General features: G+C 41.8%; 1 pseudogene; it reads right to left on the bottom strand.

The window, feature by feature from the left end:
- Positions 1-1048: 1048 nt before the first annotated feature.
- Positions 1049-1109, bottom strand: LOC120097638 (U4 spliceosomal RNA; annotated as a pseudogene).
- Between the last annotated feature and the right edge of the window lie 8588 nt (positions 1110-9697).

Genomic DNA, 9697 nt, shown 5'->3' with positions numbered 1-9697 from the left:
GATACAGATATAATGGCCTCAAAAATCTTATTTTGAGTGGGGCAGAGGCAAGAATCCTTTTTGAAGGACCACTGATGGCAGGTAGCGGGTGGTTCTGGAGGCAAAGGTTCTCTCCTTGCACAGCCCAATCTGGAAACTCAAGTCAAGTGTTGGGAGACTCTGAGACCTGACCTCTAGGATTTCTCTAGTCATAGGAGAAATACTTTGAGTAAGAGTGTCGGTGTTTCAGTTGGTAGAGATCTAGCCTGAGCTACAGACTAGAGCAAGTCTCACTAGGCCTCTGGAAGATGAATATAAAGAGCTTAAAGGTGCTAGGCTCTAAGGCATGCAGGAGTGGGAGGGATGGCCTTCCTTATAGTCCTACCAATATCCAGAGAGAGAAAAACAGAGTAACAATAACCACCGCCCCGCCCATTGTTGCAAAGCAAACAAGACAAAGATCAACACAGGAGTGGAAAGACCACAAAGACTCTATTTCTGTTACAAGACATCAACCCAACCAGCCAACAAAGGAAAGTCGGGATTGCACAGCAACAGACTCTGTATCTGTTGCTCTATAAGAGAGGCCTAGAGACAGAATCTGCACATGCATCCTGCTGTTGCGTTGAGCTGCAAAGCGGGGGCGAATAAGGTGACTTAGCCTTTCTGTCTCTGGCCTAGCTTTGCTTGGCTCCTCTTCTCAAGTAAGCCTGGAACTTAGGATTCAACTTTATGCTCGTACAACTCCATTGGAACAAGAGTCCTAAGTCAGGTTAGCTAGAATGCTCCACTCTTGATATTTGATCATGCCTGCCTTGAGGAAGAGCCCTGACAACTTGGTTTAAGTGAAATCCCGCTTCTGTGATCTTTTCTCCTCATGTTTCCTATGTCCTGGCTTCTATCTGGACCTTAGCTATACTTTCTCTTCCTTGCTGTATTTGTGATAAAGAGCGTCTCTGCGTGTTATCTATGTCCCTGTACTACAGTACCTCCTGAATAAAATCCTGAACTACAAAGCAAAAAGAAACTACAAAAGCATATAGACCCAAAGGGACTGAATAACATACTCTTAGCAATAATCGTGCCTCGGATAAACCCCATTGGCTACGATACTGCCACTGCGCAAAGCTGAACAACATACACTCAAGTGATAGTTTACCAGAAAGGTCAGGATGGAATCTGAAAGTCCTGTAACCGAATAAAATAAAACTATGACATATAAGACCTGCAGGATGAAAACAATTCTAAGATGGTTACTGATGGCTATAAATGCCTAAATTAAAATGTTAGAAACCTTTCAAAAGAATACTGATGTAACTCAGGGTGTTAGAAAAAGAAGAAGAAGCTAAATTCAAAGGGAGTAGAAGAAATAATGAAAAAAATCAGGAAGAAATTAAAGAAATAGAAACTAGAAAATAATATAAAACATCGATAAAACAATTGATTCTTTGAAAATATGAGCAAATTGAAAAATCCCCTTAAGCAAACTATCCAAAAGAATTAAAGAAGACCCAAGTCAATAAAATTAAAACATGAAAACAGAAGCAATAAAATAAATACTAAGGAATGTTAGAGGATCGTTAGGGGATAACTTGAAAATCTATATTCAAATAAGTTGGAAAAATCTTGAGAAATGGATACATTGCTAGCCTCATATGTCCCACCAAAATTAAACCTGATGAACACACAACTGAAGCTTTTGTAATAAGCATTAAAACATAATAAAATCTCTTAAAAAGTTTAAAAAATATACCAGGCTTGGATGGATTTACTGCTGATATCCCCAAGACCGTGAGAGAACTCCTTGAAGCTTCTCCAAATGTGTATAAGGAAGAAACCCTACCAACCTCATTTCATGGATTCGGTATTGTTCTACCTAAAGCTATCAAGGGTACAACACAAAAAATTAAAGATCATATCTTCTTTATAACCCTAGAAACGTAGATGCAAAGAATCTCAACGAAATGTCTATAAATCAAATTCAGTAGCACACTGAAACTATCATTTTCCATGACCAAGTTGGCTTCAGGACAAGGACTGGAGAATAGTTCAAATATGCAAGTCATTAAATATATCACATAAATATAAACTTAAGGAAGGTTATAATATAACAAGCAGGGATCACATGATCATTTCCATCAGTGCAGAAAAGACCTTTGATAGAGTTCAACATCTCCCGGTAATTAAAAGCAATGAAGAAACTAAGAATAGAAGGAACATGGCTCAAACAATAAAGGTTATATGCAAACAAATCCATCATACCATACATACTCTATAACTACAATTCTATATTATAGGAAAAATGCAAATCATTACCTCTAAAATCAAGAATGAATTATGGATGCCTCCATTCTCCACTTTTTATTCAATAGATGTTTGAACTCTGAGCTAGAGAAGTCATACAAGAGGAAAAAATAAAAGCCTTCAAATGGGAAAGAAGGCAAATTATCCAATCTACAGAATATGATCCTGTACACAAGAGATCCTCATGACTCCACTGGAAAACTAATAAACACTTTCTTCAAAGTAACAAGATGCAAAGTCAACTTGTAAAAAAGCGGTCGCTTTTGTAAATGTCAATAATGAACACGCTGAGGAGAGACTCCGGGGAAATCTCACTGAAGCGTCATCAAAGCATAAGCAAATAATTCAAATACTTAGGTATAAGTCTAACCAAGGAAGAGAAATATGTCTACAGCAAAGTTTCTAAGTGCTCAATTAAAGAACTTGATGGAGACACTAGAAGATGGAATGATCTCCCCTGATACTGGATTAGCAGAACTTTTATGGTGAAGATGGCTACATTTTCAAAAGGCAATCTACATATCCACTTTAATTCCCATCCGAAGTCAAAGGAAATGCTACCCACGAATAGAAAATTATTCTTAAAATTTATGAACAACTTAAACAGAAAGAACAGACCATCATCACCTCAATGCCATAGTAACAAAAGTAATATGGTGCTGGCACCAAAACTGGGACCCAGAAGAGAATGGGGAGCTAGAAGTGAATTACATATCTTTAGCCCCTGAGTTTTGATAAAGATGTTTGATAAAGACACAAACGTTGGGGAAAAGAAGCTTCTTTCTTTTCTTCAACAAATTAATGCTCGGACACCGACACCCACATGTAGAAGAATGGAATTATATTCCTATTCCTGCCATTGTACAAAAGCAAGTTCAAATTGGATCAAAGACCTCAATGTAATTCCACAAACTGAAAGTGCCAGAGGGAGGACAGGAAAATTATTGAAGATGTATTCACGGTCAAGTGTTTTCTGAAGAAGACTCCGAGAGTTCAGGGGATAATAACAAAACGTGACAAACAGAATTAAAATAAAATAAAAAGCTCCTGCATAGTTAAGGAAGCAATTAAGTGAAGAGATAGCCTAGAGACTGGGAGAGAATCTTTGCTTTAGCTGTATGTCTGACAAAAGATTAATCTGTATTATATATAAAGAACTCAGAAAGCTAGATATCAAAAATAACAAAATTCAAATCCAACCAATGAATGAGATAATGAGGTCAATATACAGTTCTCAAAGGATGAACACAAATGGACAATGAACATGTTTGAAGTGTTTGTTTTCATACTGACTATCCAGGAAATAAAATTTAAAAACATGTAGGTCCCATATCCCCACAATCAGAATGGCGATCATTAAGAAAACAAATAATAGAAAGGATTCACACTGGCTGTCTTAGTCAGGGTTTCTATTCCTGCACAAGCATCATGACCAAGAAGCAAGCTGGGGAGGAAAGGGTTTATTCAGCTTACACTTCCACATGGCTGTTCATCACCAAAGGAAGTCAGGACTGGACCTCAAGCAGGTCAGGAAGCAGGAGCTGATGCAGAGGCCATGGAGGGACGTTACTTCCTGACTTGCTTCTCCTGGCTTGCTCAGCTTGCTTTCTTATAGAACCCAGGACCACCAGCCCAGGGATGGCAGCACCCACAATGGGCTGGGCCCTCCCCCCTTGATCACTAGTTGAGAAAATGCCTTACAGCTGGGTCTCATGGAGGCATTTCCTCAACTGAGGCGCCTTTCTCTGTGATAACTCCAGCTTGTGTCAAGCTGACACAGAAAACCAGCCAGTACACTGTGTCTTTGGGATTACTCTAGCATCTATGGAATCTATATGAATGTTTTTATGATCTAGCCCTACCACTTCTGGGAATATACTTTCAAAGAATCCAAGTCAGCATATTATCTGACCATCCATGTGTATTTCTTATAGCACCGCTTATAATAGTATTGGTAATGGAGTCAGTCTAGATACCCACCAATAGATTAGTTGATTTTTAAAATATGATGTGGTTGTTGGAGTAAGAATTGCCTCCATAGGCTCATATGTTTGAATGCTTGGTCGTTAGGGAGTGGTGTGACTTGAGAGGGATTTGGGGGTGTGGCCTCGTTGGAGTAGTTGTGGCCTTGTTGAAGCAAGTGTGTCATTGGGGGCGTGGCTTTGAGGTTTCAGAAGTCCAAGCAAAGCCCAGACTCTTCCTTCCTGCTGCCTGCCAATCTTGATGTAGAACTCTCAGCTCCTTATCCAGCACTGTGTCTGCATGTGTGCCACCATGCTGATAATTTATTAAACCTCTGAAACTGTAAATGAGTCACAATTAAATGCGTTTCTTTGTAAGGGTTGACATGGTCATGGTGTCTCTTCACAGCAATAGAACACTAAGACATGTGGCAAATGTACGCAATAGAGTTTTTCTCTATTCGTAAAGAAGAATGGAAATGTCATTTGCAAGGAAATTAATTCATCTGAATAGCATTCTATTAAGCAAAATAATGCAGATCCAGAAAGACAAACAAATGTTTTGTCTCATATATAGATACATGAATGCAAAAGCAAGACTATCTATGGGGGGAGGGGGGGACTCAGGCAAATGGCAAGAGAGAATAGCATGGCAAAATACAGAATACATATAAACCAAAATGTCTTTTTAAAACCCATGATATATACAATGAATATATGTGAAGAAAGTAAAAATTCTATTTATTTTCTATATAAGGTCAAAATAGTAAATGTTGGTGAGGTCATGCTATACCATCAATGAGTCTTGAAAACTTTATTCTAAGAGAAATACACCAGACATGGAAGGAGAAATAATGTATGACTGCACATAACTGGAGTATCTAGATGAGAGTCATTCATGGGGAAAGAGGTGTAAAGTCATCACAACCTAAGGATGGAGGTGGGATCCATGGCTTCAGCAAAGGAGTTTCTGTTGGGAGTGCTGAAAAAAAAACTGAATTAGATAGTGGTGATAACCGCAAAACATTGCAAACATAACAAATACATTTGCGTGTATTGTAGTTAAGACACTTGCATAAAACATGAAAGCAGATATTTTATTTAACTATGATTTTAAATACTATTAAAAAATACACAGGCAAGAGGACAAACAAGATGCATGGGACCTGAGAGAGCTAAGTGTGTGCTGGGGATGTGTGTATAATGAATGGCCCACCAGACTAACATCTAATTGGGAGGGGGTCCTGAGCCTTGCTAGACAGTAGGGCAACTAGAATGCATGCTGTGGGCTTTTCTCCCTGCTTCCTCTGACTTTCACGGGGAAATTAGATTCAAGTGGGAAGAAACTGCAGATACAGAGGTCATCGAAAGCTCTTAGGGGAATACAAATTCGACACAGCAAGTCCCTGACATAGGACCCAGTCCAGAAGAAGGATATAGACAGGTGGGCTGCAAGAGAGAGGCGGAGTCTACATCCACACGCTTTAGGGCAGGAAAGAAGAGGTGGTAAAGAAAGAAAAATGGCTGAGGATGATTCTCCAAGATTCTGATCCACTGTTTCTTTCCTATTTGAATAGCTCTGAGGCTCAGAACAGAGCACCTATAGAATACCAAACTGAGACCCAAATCCAGGTCTTCTTACTTTTAAGTCCGTTACATGCCACCCGTGAGTCATATGATTTAAGTTTCCTTTTGCTGGATACCCCATTATACAATTTGATCAGTTTGGGACTGGAGAGGCCCACTGGGATAGCTTAATTTCTTGTATTTCTAACTCCTTCAAGCATTACATGGAACTGCCTGCTTGGTACAAGGGCTTAGTTCCAGCTCGACGGAGGCTCCCAAGTCACACCCTTTCCCTGGTACCCATTATGCCTTTGCCTGCAGATCACCTGTGATCTGAAGTGAGCTCAGCTGGGTCAAGGAAAAGCTTGTAGATAGTTGTAAATTAATTGCCACGGTTTCGTCATTACTAATCTTGTCTGGTTTCCTGATTAGAGGCCAATGACATATTAATTAGTCACTGTAATTAGCAAGTGTCAGTGAAGATCTGGGGCTCCACGGCTTAGACACAAGGTTTCCATTTGATAGTAGGGGTCATTCAAAGCCAGCCTGCCTCCTGTCACATCTGTCTTTATACAGCCTATTATCCAAAGCGGGCTACATCGAATGTGTGGTACAGGTTTGCCCCCTGCTGTGTAAACAAAACTTCCCTTATTAATAATATGCAAATAGAACAATTAAACGATCAGATGGGTGACCTGGCATAGAAAATAATAGGAGGGTAAGAACGTTCAGGGAATCCAGAGAAGCTTGAGAACTGAATCCATATCTCAACTATGCATGGCTGGTATGTGACCTTAGAGGCAAGTCACCTCACCTGTCCCAACAGAGCTAAGCCTCTGTGTCTGCCAGATCTGCAACAAATGATGGGATTTTGTTATAGTTCTGGCTGTCCATTGACCTCTAGGGCATCATCACATTGACACTGAACTCATGAGGTTACTCAATAGAGCTCCAACGTAGATCAGGTTTACACTGATTATGAAGATTTTTAAATGCTTAAGTAAATACACATTTCCTCCTCCACAATATTTTTTCTTGCAAGTGGACACTGTACTGACTGGTTTGGTGGCAACTTGACACAAGCTAGAGTCATCAGAGAGGAAGGAGGCTCAGTTGAGGAAATGCCTCCAGGAGATACAGCTGTGAGGCATTTCCTCAATTAGTGATCAGTGGGGGAGGGCTCAGCCCATCGTGGGTGGCGCCGTCCCTGGCCTGGTGGTCCTGAGTTCTATACAAAAACAGGCTGAGCAAGCCAGGGGAAGCAAGCCAGTAAGCAGCACCCATCCATGGCCTCTGCATCAGCTTCTGTTTCCAGGTTCCTGCCCTGTCTGAGTTCTTGTCCTGGTTTCCTTCAATAATGGGTAGTAATATGGACGTGTAAACCAAATAAGCCGTTTTCTCCCCAATTTGCATTTTCACTATTAGTGTTTCTTCTTAGCAGTAGAAACCCTCAGACAAACACCAAAAGCAAAATCGCCCAAGAACGTGCCTTGTTTTATATTTTTAATGGAATAAATAAATCATCATTACATTACATACGGATCCTCCCCAGGAGAACACAGGTAAACTGTGGGCCTGATGGTGCCATCAACTGCCTTCCTCCTCCCAAATCCCTCTTCTACAGTGAGGTCATCCACAGTCCACTGACCGTTAACTTTTCTATCCCAACCAGATCTAGCATAGCAAGAGAACCTAGAAAAATCCAAACAACCTAGCCATCTTTTTTTGTTTTGTTTGTTTGTTTTTTGGTTGTTTTGGGAGTTGTTTGTTTGCCTGTTTGTTTGAGAGAGTTTCTCTGTGTAGTCCTGGCTGTCCTGGAACTCTGCAAACCAGGCTGGCCTCAATCTCACTGAGATCCACCTGCCTCTGCCTTCCAAGTGCTGAGACCAAATGTGTGTGCCACCCTCCCACACAGTCTTAAACTGACTGTGTAATATGAGAACAGATTCCTCTGGATCATGTGAGCCCAAACTCTTGCCACATTATAATGAAGCATGTAAACAGACATACTTCCGATGATGGCCAAAAGAAGGACACTTCCTTTGTTCCCTTTGGGAGGTCCTCTTGACCCTAATCCTTCATATGTATGTGTGTGTGCCATGTCTACAATTCTGTGTGTGTGTGTGCCTGTGTGTGTCTGTGTCTGTGTGTGTGTCTGTGTGTGCCTGTGTGTGTGACTGTGTGTGTGTCTGTGTGTGTCTGTGTGTGCCTGTGTGTGCCTGTGTGTGTGTGTCTGTGTATGTGTCTGTGTCTGCGTTGTGTGTGTGTGTCTGTGTGTGCCTGTGTGTGTGTGTGCCTGTGTGTGTGTGTGTCTGTGTGTGTGTCTGTGTGTGTCTGTGTGTGCCTGTGTGTGCCTGTGTGTGTGTCTGTGTATGTGTCTGTCTCTGCGTTGTGTGTGTGTGCCTGTGTGTGTGCCTGTGTGTGTCTGTGTGTGTGTGCCTGTGTGTGTGTCTGTGTGTGCCTGTGTGTGTGTGTCTGTGTGTGCCTGTGTGTGTCTGTGTGTGTGTGCCTGTGTGTGTGTCTGTGTGTGCCTGTGTGTGTGTGTGTGTGTGTGTGTGTGTGTGTGTATACACTCACGAAGGTCTATGTGGAAACCCAAGGTTGATGTTCGCATCACCAATTGTTTGAAACCTTACTCACTAAGGCAAGGCCTCTCAGTGGAGATAAGGGGTCAGTGACACACCTTGTCTGGCTAGCCTGCTTGCTCCTGGGGACCGCTTGCCTCTACTGTCTGTGCTTTGGAATTGAATGCTGACTTCCATATCCTCCTAGTATTTATGTGAGTTCTTGGATCTGAACTGTTCTTTGCAGGCAGTAAGCATGTATCCACTAAGTTAGCTCCCCACCTCCTCTTGATTTAATTAACATGGTCCTGATGGTTTGAATGAGAATGGCCCTTGTAGACTTGTTTATATGAATGCTTGGTGACAAGGTTTGGGAAGAATTAGGAGGTGTGGCCTTCTTAGAAGAGGTATGTCCCACCCATTCCCATTACTATAATAGGTGATAAGTTCTTAGGCAGGATAAAGCCTGTCCCCATTAGAGAGCCTTCTGGTTACTTTTGCATCACTGTGCCCAATACTGGCATTTAAACAACTTACGAGAGAAATGATATATTCGAACTCATAGTTTCATAAACTTTCGTTCACCAGTACTTGTCCCCATACTCCGGAGCATCATGACAATGACAGAGATGTGCAGAGGACAGATGTTCAAATCATAATAGACTAAGAAGAGGGTGACCATAACCATGAGCTGGTCTACGACCGTCAAAGACACTCTCCTAACAAACCTACTTCTGCTACCCAAACTCAGTGTCCCGATGGCTCCCCAGTCACATGAAATAGCACCGTTGGCTGAGGAACAACTATCAAAGCAGGAGCCCATGGGAGACATCCAGATTCAAACCATAGCAAGATCTTCCCCAATCAGTGTATCAGGTGGTAACGTGAAGAGCATGGGCGCTGGCTGTTCCTGTCTGCCAGTGTGGCTGCAGCCACAGCTGTCACCTGAACCCTCCATTAATTCCTGTCCGTAGCTGCTGGGTGAGCAGACCTTCCATTTTGACCTCTTATAGGGACAACCTAGTCAATTAAGACAGTCTGGCTTATGGGCCTCTTGTGGTCAGATTCTCGTAGCACAGTCAAATGGCAAGTATGCCGGAAGTATGTAGTCTATAGCAGTGGTGAGCAGTTAACACATCAGCCAGAATCATGTATTATCTTTGTCCCATCATACTCTTTTCTAGTTAGATCCTCCCAGCCAGGCTCACTGGGACTTAGTCTTTAGGTTCAATCTTGAATTTCAGGCTAGTGTGGCTAGCTGTGTTCTAAGACGTCGGTTTATGCCATTCGGCTAGGCCTGGAATCTTCCTCTGCATCCTTCTC

Source organism: Rattus norvegicus, chromosome 16, assembly GCF_036323735.1.
Source record: "Rattus norvegicus strain BN/NHsdMcwi chromosome 16, GRCr8, whole genome shotgun sequence".
Classification (NCBI taxonomy): domain Eukaryota; kingdom Metazoa; phylum Chordata; class Mammalia; order Rodentia; family Muridae; genus Rattus; species Rattus norvegicus.
Note: the sequence above shows the minus strand (reverse complement) of the source record. Positions and strands in the feature narration are given on the sequence as shown.